Source organism: Myotis nattereri, assembly GCF_964212035.1.
Source record: "Myotis nattereri genome assembly, chromosome: 2".
Taxonomy (NCBI): domain Eukaryota; kingdom Metazoa; phylum Chordata; class Mammalia; order Chiroptera; family Vespertilionidae; genus Myotis; species Myotis nattereri.
The window spans coordinates 212,059,875-212,077,894 of record NC_138076.1 but is presented as its reverse complement, the minus strand read 5'-3'; the positions used below and the strand labels follow the sequence as shown (position 1 = coordinate 212,077,894).

At 55.3% G+C, this 18,020-nt stretch overlaps 1 pseudogene across 1 annotated transcript; it reads left to right on the top strand.

The window, feature by feature from the left end:
* Positions 1–13,165: 13,165 nt before the first annotated feature.
* On the top strand, positions 13,166–17,343 carry LOC308514422 (cytochrome P450 2D14-like; annotated as a pseudogene). The gene is made up of 9 exons (XR_013997339.1): positions 13,166–13,426; positions 14,373–14,544; positions 15,101–15,253; positions 15,337–15,497; positions 15,584–15,760; positions 15,912–16,053; positions 16,295–16,482; positions 16,844–16,985; positions 17,090–17,343. The product of XR_013997339.1 is annotated as a cytochrome P450 2D14-like (transcript).
* The last annotated feature ends 677 nt before the right edge of the window (positions 17,344–18,020 follow it).

Genomic DNA, 18,020 nt, shown 5'->3' with positions numbered 1-18,020 from the left:
CTCTTCTGGCCCAGTCTCCCCTAACTGCCCTCCCTTGCAGGCCTGGTCCCTCCCAACTGCCTGCCCTGCTAGCCTGATTGCCCACAACTGCCCTCCCCTGCTGGCCATCTTGTGGTGGCCATCTTGTGTCCACATGGGGGTGGCCATCTTTGACTACATGGGGGCAGCCATCTTGTGTGTTGGAGTGATGGTCAATTTGCATATTACCTCTTTATTATATAGGATTCCTGTTTAGTGGGGGGTCCACAGCTGTGAACCGCTAGGACAAAGAGTAGTACTATGGCTATTCCTGCAAGGCAGATGTAACCAAGGATGGCATGACAAGGTGTAGGCCAACAATTCATGATGAGGCCTTTGTTTCCTTGCTGTGTAAGAAGCAGTAATTTTATGGTGCTCTGTGTCCCAGAAGGGCAGATGAGTTCTCCTCCTGGTACTAGTCTCAGGTTCCAGCGGCACTCACAAAAAGCCAAAATAAGAATTACTAGAAAGATAAAAACAATGATTATCCAGAAATACCAGAGCATATTGCCTTTAAGAGAAAATAAGAAAGAAAGATTAGTGTAAGGAAGAATTCAACAGGCTGTTTCTGAATTCCTTGGAGCAGGTTGATCAGCCATGTCCATTGTCTTCTTGAGGGTGATCTGCAGGTGGTGTTTCTGGTCAGAGGTCACCTTCCACTCAGGCTGGGTGTCACTTGGCTGGTGAGCTGCTTTCACCCGGGAGTGGTGGATCCAGGTGTTCAGTCCTGCAACCTTGAGAGCTGTGGAGTTCATATGACTGGATAGGGTCCCTTCCAGGTAGGCTTAAGGGGTTCCTTTTTCCAATCCTTTACCCAAACTTGGTCTCCAGGTTTAGAAGGATGTACTGCTGTCCCTAGAGAGATGGGTAATCAATCAGTAACCCATCTGTGGACCTCAAAGACAGTTTTTCCAAGTCCTTGTAATTGCTTCTGGATTCCTAGGTTCCCAATTTCCCCCCAAATATTCCTTTGGCCGAATCAAGGGAGGGGGTCTACCATATAGAATTTCAAAGGGAGAGAAACCTACCCTGGCCCTTGGGGCACAGTGTACCCGCAGGAGTACAAGAGGCAAGATATCTGTCCAGGGTAAGGTTGCCTCTTGGCATAGCTTAGCCATAGCCTGCTTGAGAGTCCAATTCATGCGCTCTACTTTCCCTGAACTCGGAGGCATGTAAGTGCATGTAGGTTCCATTTAATTCCTAAAGCCTTAGCTACCTGTTGTACTATTTCTGCTACAAAGGCTGGGCCATTATCGAACCCTATGGTCAGAGGCATTCCATACCGTGAAATTATATCCTTCAGCAATGCCTTAGTGACCTCTCTCGCCTTTTCTGTGCGAGTGGGATATGCCTCAACCCATCCTGAAAAAGTGCAAACTAAGACTAGTGGGTATTTATTTCGTCTGCTAGGCCCCTCTTCTGTAAAGGCTACCTCTAAGTCCTCAAAGGGAGCTTGCCCACAGCGCTGAACTCCTATCGGTCCCACAGGACCCTGTTTGGCGTTGTTCTGAGCACAGAGGAGGCAACGCCGAGAGACTGAGGCACACAAGGAGGGAAGACGGGCAATCAGGTAGTACCTGCCTGACAAAGCTTCTAGGGCAGCCTTCCCTAAATGAGTGAGTTCATGCTGCTGGAGGACGACCTTATGGGCGATCTGTTCTGGGACATAGACCCTATGATGTGGGAGTATCCACCAGCCTTCCTTCGTTCTCTTGCCCCCTTCTTCTGGGCCATTCCTCTCCCTGAGGAGTGTATTTTGGAGGTTCAGGTAATTCGGGGGCCAGCATGATCCGTGATGGTGCCACTTGGCTGTGGCATTAGCACGTCCATTTCCTTCTGACACTGAGTCTTTCTCTTTCTGATGACCTGTGCCGTGGATGACGGCTATTTCCTTGGGCTCCCAGACTGCTTCCAGTAACTTTAAGATCTCATTCTGAATTTTGATTCTTTTTCCTCCGGCCGTCAGGTGCCCCCTTTCCTTATATATGGCCCCATGGACATGCAGGGTAGGAAAGGCATAGCGCGAGGCAGTGTAGATGTTGACACGCTTATTCTTACTGAGTTCTAGGGCTCTTACTAAGGCCCAGGGTTCTGCCCTCTGCGCTGACCATCCTTCAGGCAGGACCTGTGCCTCCACTGTCTCAAAGTTTGATACTATTGCATATCCGGCTCATCTTTTCCCTTCAGTCAAGAACCTACTGCCGTCCGTGAACAATACTAATTACGGGTTTTGCAGGGGTTTGTCTGTTAGGTCCCGCCGGCTGGAGTAAACCTCCTCTGGGGCTTCCAGACAATCATGATCAGGGGTTCCCTCAGCGATGGGTAGAAAGGTGGCAGGGTTAAGAGCGCTCACTGCTTCTAATTGTCCCCGTGGATTCTCACATAATAGCCCTTGATACTGAGTCATCCGAGCATGAGTCAGCCAGTGCTGCCCCCTTGCTTCCATCAGGGTGACAACAGTATGAGGTACTTTTACATTTAAACTTTGTCCTAAGGTAAGCTTATCTGCTTCCTTGACTAACAATGCCATGGCTGCAAGGGCCCTGAGACACAGGAGCCACCCGGAGGCAACTGGGCCAATCTGCTTGGAGAGATAGGCTACTGGTCTTTGCCACGGTCCAAACTCCTGGGTTAGAACTCCTAGGGCAGTGATGACGAACCTCTTGAGCTCGGCATGTCAGCATTTTGAAAAACCCTAACTTAACTCTGGTGCTGTGTCACATATAGAAATTTTTTGATATTTGCAACCATAGTAAAACAAAGACTTATATTTTTAATATTTATTTTATATATTTAAATGCCATTTAACAAAGAAAAACCAACCCAAAAAATGAGTTCGCGTGTCACCTATGACACACCTGTCATAGGTTCGCCATCACTGTCCTAGGGCTACCCCAGTGTTCTCGTGAACGAAGAGATTAAAGTCCTGCATCACATCTGGTAGCCCTAGTGCTGGGGCCTCAGTGAGCTTTGCCTTTATGGTGATGAAGGTTTTCTTCTGCTTGGGACCCCAGTTGATGGGTGCCTTCTCTTCCCCTTTTAAAGAGTCATAGAGAGGTTTAGCCAGGTCTGAAAACCCTGGGATCCAAATTCAACAGAACCCTGCCGCTCTCAGGAATTCCCAAATCTGCTGTCAGGTGCAAGGGACTGGAATGGCACATACTGCCTGCTTTCTTTCAGTCCCTAGCCTTCATTTCCCTTGGGTGATTCAGAAGCCTAGATACTTGACTTCTTCCTGACAAATCTGTGCCTTTTTCTTAGACACCCGATAACCTGTTTCAGTTAACAGTCTCAGGAGGGCTCGTGTTCCTTCCCAGCACTGAGCTCGTGTGGAGCTGGCCAGTAGGAGGTCGTCTACATATTGGAGTAGAACACACCCCAAGTCCTGTCCTGGGAACTTAGATCAGAGGCTAGTGCTCCACTAAATAGAGTAGGAGAGTTCTTGCACCCTTGTGGCAGTCTGGTCCAGGTGAACTGCTCCTTGGCCCCTGTAGTGGGTTTTGCCATCCAAAGGCGAAGAGGGGCTGGCTGGAAGGAGCTAATCTAAGGCAGACAAAGGCATCTTTCAGATCTAGGCATGTCAACCATTCCACCTCCGATGGAATGAGTTCCAGAAGAGTGTAGGGATGTGGCAGCACTGACTGCAGGGTTATAACAGCTTCATTAACAGCCCACAGGTCCTGCACCGGCCGGTAGTCATTAGTCCCAGGCTTTTTTACAGACAAGAGAGGCGTGCTCCATGGAGACCTGCATGGTCTAAGAAGCCCTCACTGGAGCAGCTGGTCTAAGTGGACCTGGATCCTACGTGTGCTTCCCTTGGAATTGGATATTGGCAGACTTTAACAGGCTGTGCCCCAGGATAATGGCAGATTTTAACAGGCTGTGCCCCAGGCTTTAAGTCGATTAGTATCGGGGCATGATCCTTAGCCAGGCCTGGAGGATTCCCTTCTGCCCAGACCAGTGGGAATTCTTCCTGAAATTCAGATTCTAATGGTGAGGCCTTTGGGGGGTATAACATTCTTCCTCCCTTGGCACTGCTAAGGACAGGATCATTTCTCAAGATGGCTGTGCTGAGCCATCTTGAGAAAAGGTGATTTCTGCCCCCATTTTGGCTAAAAGGTCTCTACCCATTAGAGGCACTGGACAGTCTGGCAAGTACAGGAATTCATGAATTATTGATGGCCGCCAAGTTGGCATCAGCGAGGCCAGCAGAATGGTCTACAGGTCTGGTTCCCAGTAGCTCCAATAACGGTGACCTCCTTTCCTGAGAGGGGTGCTACTTTCTGAGTGACTCCTGAGTGCTCAGCTCCCATATCAACCATAAAGTTCCAGTCTGGCCCCCAATTTTCATTTGACCATGGGCTCGTGGGGGCCCAGCTTAAAAGAGCCCGGTCCGTACTAGTTGGAATCAGCCATTGCTAGCCCAATGAGATCTGCTTCAGGTGGCTCTGGTTGATAGCGACTGGGTGGAAAAGGGGGCCCAGTTTTCTTACCTGGCCATTTGGGACATTCATTCTTCCAGTGTCGTGTTTCCTTACAATACGCACACTGGTCTCGTCTCAGGCTCGCTCTTCCTTTTCCCCATGGTCTGTATTCTTGCTTCCATTTCTGATCTGTCTGGGAGCCTGAGCCTCTAAAAGCCGCTGCTATTATATTGGCCCTTCTTTGTATTGTCCTTTCTTCCTCCTTCCTTGCTGCACTATCTCGGTTGATGAAAACCTTGTTTGCTATCTCTAGCAGCTCAGCAGCGTTTTTTCCTGCAAATCCTTCTGGCTTCTGTAGCTTTCTCCTTATGTCAGGCTGGGCTTGGCCTACAAAAGCGGCATTTACCATAGTTTGATTCTCCAGAGCCTCAGGTTTAAAGGGGGTGTAGATCCGGTATGCCTCACATAGTCTCTCATAGAAAGCCGCTGGACTTTCATCAGGCTTCTGGAAGACCTCAGAGATTTTAGCCATAATGGTGGGCTTCTTGGCTCTGGCCCTGACCCCCTGGAGGAAGGCCAGCTGATATCTTTCTAGCCGGGCCCTTCTGTCTTCTGAGTTTGGGTTCCAATCAACTTCCTCATCTGGGAAGGCCTCCCTGGCCCATCTGTCTGTATCTAATATCCCTGCCGGGGCCTGGGTCTGGAGCCACTTCTGAGCCTCTGTTACTATTCTCATGTGCTCCTCAGTGTTAACGAACGTGAAAAGGAGCTGTTTGCAGTCCACCCAGGAGAGCTTCTGGGTCTGGAAGATCATTTCTAGGAGGTCTGCCATGGCCTGAGGTTTTTCAGAATAAGCTGGGGTGTGATGTTGCCAATTCAGGATGTCACTTGTGGTAAAGGGCTGATAGGAGAAACCAAGATGGCGGCATAGGTAAACACTGGAGATTGCAGCCTCGCACAACCACTTCAAAAATACAACTAAAACACGGAACGGACATCATCCAGAACCACAGGAAGGCTGGCTGAGTGGAAATTCTATAACTAGAAGGAAAGAGAAAAGCATACCGAGACTCAGAGGAGGTGCCGTGCGGAAGTGAAATACAAAGGTGCGGAGGTGCATGCGGAGAGGGCTGGCGTCTGAGGACATGGTTGTCTTTTTCAATCGGGAGGGAGTCTCAGGCTCTGAGCTCCAGTTCTGGGTGACTCTCTGGGGACCCAGACTCATACGGGAGAAACGGGACTATCTGGCATTGGTCGGAACTCGAGGGCAGCTTTCTCTCGGAGGCACTCGCAGCGATTGTCAGGACCTCTGAAGGCAGGACTGAGAGCAGCCATACTGCTCGCTCCACCCGCCCTGTTGATCCCCTGGAACCCCGCCCCACCCAAGCTGTGCATGGAGGCTTTTGCATATGAAAGGCCTGGCCCTTTGTAATCTGAAAATTACTTAACAAACTGCAGCTGCCCCAAGGCCCCAGGGCAACTTGCATTGCTTTATAGCTGGCTTCTGCTGGGTAGCCTCAGGCAGAGGCTAGATTAGCACCTCCTTAGATCCAAGAGCCAGTGTACCCAGTGATCAGAGTGGGACCATCCAATTACAACTCCTCAGATCCATAAGGGACACACTCAGGGGGCAGACTCAGTGAGCACCAAAGCCCCACTGAAGCAAGTCTTGCCCCAGAAGGGTGTCTCCAGCACAGAAGTTCTCCCACTACAGACACAGCTGATTCTCACAGCCAATTGGTCAAATTCTCCCAGTGTTACCTACAATAATCAAGGCTTACCTACAACAAGACTGTGCACAAAGCCCACAAGGGGATGCACCAAGAGTGTCTACCTCAGGTAATTGGGGAGGCTGAGCCACTGGGCCCTATAGGACACCTAGCACAGAAAGCCACTCTATCAACACAGCGAAGCATAAAAAATGCCGAGACAAAGAAACAGATCACAAATGACAGAAATGGAGGAAAGCAAACAACTGGATATAGAGTTCAAAACCACACTTTTAAGGTTTTTCAAGAATTTTCTAGAAATCGCCGTTAAACTTAATGAGACCCTCAAGAAATCTAGTGAGACCCTCGATGTTGTGATAAAGGACCAACTAGAAATTAAGCATACACTGACTGAAATAAAGAATATTATACAGACTCCCAACAGCAGACCAGAGGATCACAAGAATCAAGTCAAAGATTTGAAATACGAAGAAGCAAAAATCACCCAACCAGAAAAGCAAAATGAAAAAAGAATCCAAAAATACGAAGATAGTGTAAGGGGCCTCTGGGACAGCTTTGAGAGTACCAACATCTGAATTATAGGGGTGGCAGAAGAAGAGAGAGAGCAAGATATTGAAAACCTATTTGAAGAAATAATGACAGAAAACTTCCCCTACCTGGTGAAAGAAATAGACTTATAAGTCCAGCAAGCGCAGAGAACCCCAAACAAAAGGAATCCAAAGAGGACCACACCAAGACACATCATCATTAAAATGCCAAGAGCAAAAGACAAAGAGAGAATCTTAAAAGCAGCAAGAGAAAGAAACTCAGTTATCTACAAGGGAGTACCCATACGACTGTCAGCTGATTTCTCAACAGAAACTTTGCAGGCCAGAAGGGAGTGGCAAGAAATATTCAAAGTGATGAATACCAAGAACCTACAATCAAGATTACTTTATCCAGCAAAGCTATCATTCAGAATTGAAGGTCAGATAAAGAGCTTCACAGATAAGAAAAAGCTAGAGGAGTTCATCACCACCAAACCAGTAGTATATGAAATGCTGAAAGCTATCCTTAAGAAGAGGAAGAAGAAGAAAAAGGTAAAGATACAAATTATGAACAACAAATACACATCTATCAACAAGTGAATCTAAAAGTCAAGTGAATAAATAATCTGATGAACAGAATGAACTGGTGATTATAATAGAATCAGGGACATAGAAAGGGAATGGACTGACTATTCTTGGGGGGGAAAGGGGTGTGGGGGGTGCGGGAAGAGACTGGACAATAATTGTGCACCTATGGATGAGGACAGCGGGTGGGGAGTGAGGTCGGAGGGTGGGGTGGGAACTGGGTGGAGGGGAGTTATGGGGAGGAAAAAGAGGAACCAATGAAATAATCTGAACAATAAAGATTTAATTAAAAAAAAAAAAAAGACCCAGACCCGACCCAGGAGTTTCCAGTCTAGGGGGGACTGGGTGAGCAAGTAGGCGATTACATCCGATATGTTAAGTGCATCCAGGGGACAGCTGACCTGCCTCGGGGGATCAGGAAAGGCTCCTGAGAGTAATGTCGCTGTTGAGACTCAGATGACAAATAGCAGTGGGTCTGGAAAAGGGACCTGAGTCTTCCAGGTGGGAACTGCGTGTGAAAGGCCTGAAGATTAAGGCATCGTGGTAGACAGTGTATGCGGGTGAACCAAGAGACTTAACAGCCGAATGACCTAGAGCAGGGGTGGGGAACCTGTGGCCTGCGGGCTGTGTAAGGCCTGCAAAACCATTGGGTCTGGCCCTGCCAAGACCCAATTGGGTTGAGTTCACGAAACGTTTGACCACATAGAACAGACTAATGTTTAAGTTGATAATTTTGTATGGCCCTCGAATGCTGTTATAATTATCCAAATGGCCCTGGGCAGAAATAAATAAATAAAGGTTCCCCACCCCTGCCCTAAAGAGACAGTGAAGCGTGTGGAGGACAGAAAGGATGGCAGGGGAGCAGGAGGCGGCCCGGGACCCGTCCAGTCTTCCCCTGGCTGAGCAACTACCTCCTGTACCTTTCAGCCGTGGTCACTGGAGGTAGGTCCCCAGCAGCCAGCCAGCCCCTTCATCCTCTGCTTTTCCCCAGGAGACAGAGGGCGGGGGCCCCTAAGTCAAACTGGAGAACTAGGGGAGGGTCTTCTGGAAGCTGTCAAGACCAGAGCCCAGCACACTGTCTCTGAGAGTTCTGACATCAGAACCTGGCAGTTCTGGGCCCGAGAAATTTGGGTCCTGAAAGTTGAAATATGTCTTCCTTTCTAGCATGGTTCTGGCTGCATACAAAAAAAAAAAAAAAAAAAGACTGGCCCTCCCTCCTGCAAGGTCCCATCTTTGCCAAGTACTTTGGCACCCCGAACCTCCCTGAGAGGCATCTGACCTGCCGTTTGTGGTTTGGGTCCTTGGTCAGCTAATTGCAAGCGCCACCCAACAGGCTCTGGAAAGCCTGGTTGAGGAGAGACGGACGGGAGCGATGTTTCTAGACTTTCCGGACCTTCCAGACCGGCGGGCGGAGCACTTGGTGCCACCTGTGGCACATATGGAGGTGGTCAAAGTGGTGGGGCTTCCTCAGGAGGTCCTGGCAGAACAGGGGGTTGGGCTCCCTTCTGAGGGACCTGTTTCTTTTCTCCTACCTGCTTCTTTTCTCCTGCTACTAAAACCTTATTCTGTCCCTTCTTACACACTCAGAACTGGACCCAAGGTGGCAAGGTTAGAGCAATTTCTAACCAGCTATCTATGTAGGGAAACTGATCTGGGTGTCCGGGGTCCTCCATGACTACATTCCAGACCACCCTGACCAGTCCTTCATCTAAAGAGCCTTCCGAGGGCCAGCCGACCCTGAAGGCTAGCTGTTGGAAGTCAGGTGTAAGCTGACAAGGTCCTTGCGCCTGAAGGGGCTAGCAAGGCTGGGACCCTTACCCACACAGTTTTCCCAGACTTGTTTGGATGGCAATTATCAGTAGAATGAGAGCAACCTTTGTAGAATGAGAACAGCCTTTCATGGCTTACCAAGAAGTCTGTAACTATTTACTGAGATGTGCTGTACCGAGAACTTGTGCTTCTGCTCTGTCCTCCCTCAGAGATTAAGAGGAACAAAGAATACATTCCTCTTGGCAGACCTCCTGTTCAGTGTCTTGTGTATAAATAGCATTGTGTGGTTAATAAACTCGCTGCAGTTCCTCGGTTGAGCTGTAGTCCTCCCGATCCCGCTTTCCTGTCTTTCTTTCTTTTCTCAATTCCCACCTCCCTACCTCAGCCCGGTTCAACCTGTCAGGCTGTACCCGACAGCTAGCCATTCTAATTCACAGAATTTCCTCAGTGTTTTGGGATCCATTTTAATACCATAATCCCCATTGAAACCCTTTTTTAAAATTGTTCAACATGCAATTGAGGACAGTGAATAGGTTTACTTTGTCCCGACCCCATGATGATCGGTGGTGAGATACAGACAAGGGAAGGGGGTGACTTGTTTTCACAGATCCACTCAGATCCCCGCCTGGCCACGTCCCTTGGGAGCTTAGATTTGTCTTAGCTAAGGTGCACCCGTATAAACCCTGGGCCTGGTCACCTCCACATGGGGGTGAGTCACAGTTATGCCTTATGAAAAATCATGGAACCACAGGTTGGGGCCCACTCGGACTCTGTAACTGAGGTCGTGGAGCCACACAAAGGATAGGCGAGGGCAGGCCCTTTCCTTCCACACTCACACACTTTCACCAGACATTCACTCAGAGTTTAAACAGTCCATCCAATTCCTGACTAATTTACCTGACAAAGTCATATGACTTCCCAGGAGGTGATCAAGCTCCCCTTCCACTCTCTTGGAGTGGGCCTAACTACATGAGGCCCCTACCTTACTGTTTCTGTGGACAGGTCCAGAGGTGTCCGTCCACTTTCTCCAGATGCTGGCTGGGTCCTAGGCTGAGGTCGGGAGCACCCGGAGTCCCCCGGTTCAATTCTGCTAAAATCAGCAGGGTGCGCCTCCCAGAGGCCTATCCCGTTCCCCGGGACCCCAAACCCAGTCCACTCACTGGAGGCCAAAAAGGCCAGAGTGGTTGGGCTTCTCAGTCCAGGGAACCAGATGTTGCAGAAGACCAGAGAAAAACCAAGCAACGCTTTAGAGAGAAGGTACACTGTTTATTACACCAGCGGACTCAGCAGAATAACTTCCCAAGTCTGAGCAAAGTAACATGCAGGGAGCTTCTTTTATATCTTTCTGGTGTCTTTGTCCCTCAAATATGGATTATGCTTCTGGTCCTTTTTGTGGGCTTTGCAAAAAGGGCCCCAGGTGATGGGGGTCTCCAGGCCATATCTAATGGTTGGCCTGGCACCAGCATTAAGAACCCCCCCTCCGGGGCTGTGCACTGTTGATAGTTTATGGCCTCTGTGAAATGTGAGCATTTAGGTAACAGGTTCTGCTAGACCAGTTTCTGGGAAAGAGGCCGTGCTTAATTATAGGTTATTAAGAATGTACAGTGGGCTTGCTGGCACAGATTCAGATTGCTAGCCCCCCAAATATCAGGGTTACATTGGAGTTAGCCTTTTTAGACTTCTCAAAATAATTTGGGGAGCACTGAAGTCTATTCCCTAGCTTCTCAAACTATTCTGTCTGGAACCCCCCATCAGTGTCAGCATTCCCTACAAATTGACATCATAGCAAAGTCAAGGTCTCCAACGTGAGCTGGACCCTGGATGAGGCCAGTGAGCCTCCGCTTCCCGAGGCAGCTCCCATTCTCCACAGGGGCTGTTTCAGAATCTTCTAAAGATTTCAACCTTCACCAGATGCCAGTTCCCTTCACCACCAAACCCTCCCATTCATTCTCTGCTTCTCACAGGCCAATTCCTCCTCGAGGGAGGGGCTGCCCTCCCCGCTGAGACCGACCCCTCTGAGCTGCAGTCTATCTGGTCTTCTCACAACCTGGGCGTTTGGGGTTTCTTCTCTCACATATTCAGCCTTTCCTTCTCTAATGGCTCCTTCCCATCCGCATTTAAACACATCACTCATCTCTGCACTACAGTCTCTGCACTGCTGGCCTGGCAACACCACCTCTTCCTATGGACCAGCACCTGGGAGCAGGCGCCCCTAGCCTTCCCACTGGGCTGCGGGGGCCCCGCCCAGCACTTGGGGCACCCAGCGAGGATGAAACAATCCAAGTCCTAGCCAAGGTGAGATGCAAGATGGCCCAGCTGGGCACCAGCAAGCTACAGACTTGGTGGCCGGCTGGGGCCTGGCAGGAGAGCGGGGTGGGGGGTGGGGAAGGGGCAGAACAGTGTCCACACTCCAGGCCAGGCGCCAGGCAGGATTGGCAAACATTGAAAGCCAATACCAAGAGGCCACAGCGCTCTGAGCCAGAGGCACCCTGCAAAGAACTGGTGCTCTTACTGTTGGGGAGTGGGGGAGAGAAGGGGTGAGGGGAGAAGAGGGAGGCTTCCTCCAGCCCTGCTTCAGCTGGGGAGAGCCCCTTTGAGACCCGGGCACTCCAGCCATTTCCAGAGTGAGAGCTTGCCTCGCACACCCCTGGGAAGGGTGAGGGCCAACCCGTATCAGGCAATGCCCCTTCCCGGCCTCTGGCCTCCTGGGTCTTCGAATTTGAGTGGGTTTGACCTCAAAGTTCCCACCAGGTTCACTGATTTGAAAACTGAATCCCGCCTCTCTCGCTGTTGAAGAAGGAGGGTGCTGAGGCCAGCAGGCACCCTCTGCTTAGAAGGGGCAGAGGCTGAGCAAGAGGGAGGGCCAGGTAGCCACCGCCCCCCCTGGAGATGGCACGCGCTGGCAGGAGATGGTACAGAGGTTTGCATGGCTCCGTGAGGGGCCACAGAGCCTGAGGGGACCAGGCCCAGGGAGAGGGAGGGCCCCGCACAGGGAGCAGCCTGGCCAGGAACTGCATCACCCCCTTGGTTTCCACCCCTTGTCTCCCAGCAAGAGTCTGAGCTGCTGATGGTCAAGGACAAACGATAATGAGGAGAAAGCAGGCCCCCTCCTCTGGGGACAGTCACATCCTAGGCCAAGCCCACCGCAGCTCAGTCGACAAGGGAAGTGTCCCCTGCCCCCACCCCCACCCTTCAGACTGGAGCCAGGAGGGAAGGAGATGTGTTACTGAGCGGCCAGCAGAGCTAGGAGGCCCAAGGACCAATTTGTAACAAACAGGAAGGGGTCCTCGGGCAACCAATGGGCTTATCGGGGTGACCAGGGAGCTCTTTGTCTCCCCTCCCCACCCCAGGTTCAAGCTCACCACAGCCAGGACCCAGCGGAACCCAGGAAGCAGGGCCAGCAGCCAGCCAGGTGGGAGCCTCAGCGGCCTGTGAGCAGCCTGAAGGTGGGGGCCGTGTCCAGGCAGCCTCAGGCCCCGGGAGAACGAGGGGACGTGTGTGTAAGCCGTGTGTGTGGTGTTTGGGAGTGCAAATGTGTGTGCATGTGACTGTGTCAGACTGAGCACGCGGGCAGTGTCTGCGAACGGGTTTTGTGCGTGACTGTGTGTTGAGTGTTCCAGTGTGAAGGGAAGGGGCACCGAGAGCTTCATGGCCCCCGCGGTCCCGTGACCTCCCTCTAGCGCTGGGCAAAGGTCAGCAACAAACCTGGGAGGGGAGGCCGCTCAGGAGGAGGCAGGCGATGGCGGGAGCAGGGTCATGTTCGGGGACGAGACTGCGACCAAGTCAGGTGTGAGCCTGAGAGACAGGACGCAGGATCAAGCCTGGAAACCCCTGGTTGTTCCTCGGAGCCCAGACAGAGCTGCGGAGTGAATTGGGGGTGAACTTCTTCGCCCCGACCCCCACCCCGGGGAAGCACCTAGAGAGGACAGGAGAGGCAGGGTTCTCTGACCACCCCTGCACCTGACCTTGCCCAACCTCTCCCTGTGCCCTCTGACAGTGGTGACTCCCAGACAGGCTGGCTCAGGGCAGGGGCACAGGCCAGCCTCGGCTCCTTTTATAAGGAAAGCCCAGGCTGGCCCAGTCCACAGGGCGTGGTGAGGGCGCTGTGCCGGGCCTGTCCTAGGTGCCTGTGTGGTGAGGGTGCCAGTGTGCCCAGAGGAGCCCTAAGGACACTGAGACAGCCATGGGGCTGCTGACCGGGGAGGCGCTGTGGCCCCTGGCTGTGGCCACCGCCGTCTTCCTGCTCCTGGTGGACCTGATGCACCGGCGTGTGCGCTGGGCTGCCCACTACCCGCCAGGCCCCAGGCCGCTGCCAGGGCTGGGCAACCTGCTGCACGTGGACTTCCAGGACATGCTGCACTCTGTTAACCAGGTGAGGAAGGTGGGGGTGGGCAGCCACGGGGGACCCTCCTCGCAGCAGGCAGGGGTAGGGTGGGCAGCAGAGGCCATGGGGCACCCTCCTCGCAGCAGGCAGGGTTAGGGTGGGCAGCAGAGGCCATGGGGGACCCTCCTTGCAGCAGGCAGGGTGGGCATGAGCCACAGGCTGGACAAGGAGCTGAGCTGAGAAGAGGGGCGGGTTAGAGAGGCTCCCTGAGGAGGTCATGCCTGCAGGGCCCAGGGACAGTTGGGATTTTCCAAAGGTCACAGAGGGCAAAGGTTGCAGAGGGGGTGGGACGTGGCAGTGGGTTTGGGTTCTGCTTAGACAGTGTTCAAAGGAGGTGAGCCTGAGTCCCGTCTGCTTAAATATATTTTTATTGATTTCAGAGAGGAAGGGAGAGGGAGAGCGGGATGGAAACAAATGATGAAAGAGAATCATTGATTGGCCGCCTTCTGCATGGGGGTGGAGCCCACAACCCAGGCAGGTGCCCTGACCAGTAATCTAACTGTGACCTCCTGGATCATAGGTCCACGCTCAACCACTGAGCCACGCTGGTCGGGCACGAGCCCCTTCTGTTTAGCTCAGGGGGAAAGGTCTGGAGAAGGGGGAGAGGAGTCTGGCCAGGAGCCCCATTTCAATCAGGAAGTCAGGTTGAGGGAGCAGAGAATGGGCTCAAGTCTTCTGCTCTGTGGGCCCTTGGGCGTCACGCTCACCTCTAGGCCTTAGCTGCTGCCCCTGAGAGAGAGCATGCTCACGTGGCCTACTGACAATTTTGGTGACATTTGCAAACTCAGAGATGCGAGGTCCTTGATCATAGAGAAGTGACCCCAGGGCCCCGACCAGATAAAGTCCTTGCATCACTCCCTGCTGACTGCCCAGGGGTCCTGCAAGGTCCGGGCCCTGAGACGCCGCCAGCTTACCCAACACCCTCCGCCCGCAGCTGCGGAGCCGCTTTGGCGACGTGTTCAGCCTGCAGCTGGCCTGGACGCCCGTGGTCGTGGTCAGCGGGCTGGCGGCCGTGCGCGAGGCGCTGGTGCACCGCAGCGAGGACACCGCCGACCGCCCACCCTCGCCCATCCACGAGCATCTGGGCTTCGGGCCGCGCGCGCAAGGCAAGCGGAGGACCGGGCCGACCCAGGCCCAGCGGGCACGGGGCCGCAGACACCCGGCAGCCCACGCGGAGGAGGGCGGTGGACTCGCTGTGCTCTCGGCGAATAGGAAGGGACGGCAGGTGGAGGGGGAGTCTGAGCCCAGGGTGGGGGAGGTGGGCGGGGCCTCACCGGGACAGGGCGGGCCAGGCCGCCGCGAGCAGCGCTGGGACCAGGGGCGGAAGGAGGGAAACGGTACCGGTGTGGGCGGGCCGAGGGCGGGCAGGACCTGCCACGAGAGGGAGGGAGCCGGCGAGCAGTGTGGGCGGACAGAGGGGGCCCCGTCTCCAGCCGGAAGCGGGTGTCAAAGTTGGGGAATGGGTGAGGAGAACTCGAGTGGGCGGGACGGGGGCGGGGGCGGGGGCCTGCACCGACGGGGGCGGAGCCTGCACTGACGGGGGCGGGGCTTGTGGGCGGGGCCGGGCCCCGCCCCGGGTGGAGGAGGGAGAGCCCGCGAACCACGTGAGCGGCAGAGGCGGGGCCAGCGCCCGCCTAGCCGCGCCCACTCCCCCGCTCCCAGGATTGATCCTCGCGCGCTACGGGCACGCGTGGCGCGAGCAGCGGCGTTTCTCCGTGTCCACCCTGCGCGACTTCGGCCTGGGCAAGAAGTCCCTGGAGCAGTGGGTGACCGAGGAGGCCGCCTGTCTCTGCGCCGCCTTCGAGGACCAGGCCGGTCAGTGCGGTGGCTGAGGGCGAGGCGGGGAGGGGCTGGGGACCAGAAGAGGGACGCGACCCCGCTCTGCACCCCTCCCCTAGGGCGCCCCTTCAGCCCCAACGCCCTCCTGAACAGAGCGGTGAGCAACGTGATCTCCTCGCTCATCTATGGGCGCCGCTTCGAGTACGAGGACCCGCGCCTCCTCAAGCTGCTGGACATGATGGAGGGCGCACTGAAGCACGAGCCGGGACTCCTGGGCAAGGTGGGGGAGTGGTGGGGCCCTGACTTGTCCAGAGGACACCTGGGCACAGGAAGGCCCGCCCCGGACCCACACCTGTGCCCGTCCAGGTGCTGGAATCGGTCCCTGTGCTGCTGCGCATCCCGGGGCTGGCTGCCAAGGTCTTCAAGGGGCAGAGGGCCTTCATGGCTCTTCTGGACGAGCTGATCGCCGAGCACAAGATGACCCGGGACCCAGCCCAGCCACCCTGAGACCTGACTGACGCCTTCCTGGATGAGGTGGAGAAGGTGAGGGGCAGCTGCCAGGGATGGGGGCAGGGGCTGTGGGTTGTGCCATGAGGTAAGCCCAGGGGTTGGGCCCCCAGGCTGCTGGGTGTACTGTGGGAGCCACTGGAGGGCTCCCTCCCTCTGCCCCTTTGCCCGCCCTCTGCATGGCCAGGCCAAGGAGGACCCCAGGAGCAGCTTCAACAATGAGAACCTGCGCATGGTGGTGGGTGACCTGTTTTTCGCTGGGATGGTGACCACTTCGACCACACTGTCCTGGGCCCTCCTGCTCATGATCCTGCACCCGGATGTGCAGCGTGAGCCCGGCTTGGGGGTCGGGTGGGATGGGGGAGGCAGGAAAGGTCAGCCCATGGTCCCTGAGCTGAGTTTGGATACGCAGAGGCTGGGTCCTGACTCTGAGGTCAGAGTGACTTCCTTCTCCACATGGGCCCAGCCCTCGACTCACCCCCTCTCAGGCCAGAGCCCAGCCCTTACCCCACCCCCACCCCCACCCCCACCCCCGGGGCCTGACCCCTGTGGGGATGCTTGTCTGTCCAGACCGGGTCCAAAAGGAGATCGATGAGACAATAGGGCAAGCGCGGCGACCAGAGATGGCGGACCAGGCCCGAATGCCCTTCACCATGGCTGTAGTCCACGAGGTGCAACGCTTTGGGGACATCATCCCCCTGGGCGTGCCCCACATGACCTCCCGCGACATTCAACTGCGGGGTTTCCTCATCCCCAAGGTAGGCCTGTGGCCGCCCACCCCCGCTCAGCCACACCCACCACGTGTGCTCTGACATGGCCACTGACCGGGACCCTAGCCCCGCTCACTGCCCAGCACTGACTGTCCTGTCCGAGGGGCGTGGGGGTGAGCGCAGAGGCAGGGCCCCGCTGGGTGGGAGACAAGCTCAAGTGTTGGAGGAGCCCCTGGGAGCAGGGACGGGTGGCAGGGAGGCCCCATGAGAGGCATGGCACTGGGACCCCCAGGGTCAGGGAGGTGGCCTGGGCGGGCGTGGTCCAGACAGTGTGCTCCCGGGAGTGTTTGGTGGCAGGGGTCCCGGCATGCCCCACCCAGACCCACCCACGTGAGGTGTCTCCTGTCAGGGGACCACGCTCATCACCAACCTGTCGTCAGTGCTGAAGGACGAGACCGCCTGGAAGGAGCCCTTGCGCTTCCACCCCGAGCACTTCCTGGACGCCCAGAGCCGCTTCGTCAAGCAGGCGGCTTTCATGCCCTTCTCAGCAGGTGCCTGTGGGGCCCAGCCTGCTGTCCCGCCCGAGGGAGCCTGGAGGCACAGGGCCCAGGCGCGGGCTCATGTCTCACCCCTCTACCCCCCCACCCCCCCACAGGCCGCCGCTCATGCCTCGGGGAGCCCCTGGCCCGCATGGAGCTCTTCCTCTTCTTCACCTGCCTCCTGCAGCGCTTCAGCTTCTCGGTGCCCGCTGGGCAGCCCCGCCCCAGCGACCATGGGACCTATGCCTTCCTTGTGGTCCCACCCCCCTACCAGCTCTGTGCTGTGCCCCGCTAGAGGGGACACACCCCAGCCGCTCCTCAGCTGGGGGCCCTGATGTACAATAAACCAGCCTGGTGGCTGCAGCCTGACTTTGAGTTCCACCCAGGCCGCTTAACCACCCTGGCAGCGAAGGGGCCTCAGCAGCCTCCCCAGGCCAGGCCTGCCCGGCCTTGTCCCTTCTCACCTCGCATTGGGGCCCACTTGAGAGGCGGTTATACTGAGGCTCAGAAAATGAGAGCTGACCCCAGTCGCCTGTGGAGCCCAATACTGGCTGCTTGCGTGGGTCCCAGTCTCTGCACAGGCCCCAGCCCCTGCTCGCCCCGTGGGAAAGGGAGGCCTCGCTCAGCCTGATGCCGACTCTCAGGCCCAGCAGCACCCGCCCTGCACCACAGGCAGCTGCTCAGCCAACACCAGCAGGTCTGCTCCCCCACTGACACCCCAAAAGGTGGGGAACTCAGGAAGGCTGGGAAGTGATGTGCCAGGTTAACGACCAGGCTCAGGGATGGGGTGCAGAGCTCTCCCTGGGAACCCTAACGGCAGCCCAGGAGCCAGCCCCCTCCCTGGGCCTCTGCGTCACCCCAACATTGAATTAGCCGCATTCCCTGGCCCCTCAGGTCTGCTTCTGGCCCAGCTGCTGCTGGAAAGAGCTGTCTCCTGAGCCGGCTGCTGCTGGAGAAACTCATGTGGGCGCCAGCCCCGGGCACAGTCGTCGGAGTGGCCAGGCCAGGTGCCTCTGCCTCCTTCAGCAGCCAGGCTTGGCGCCTGGA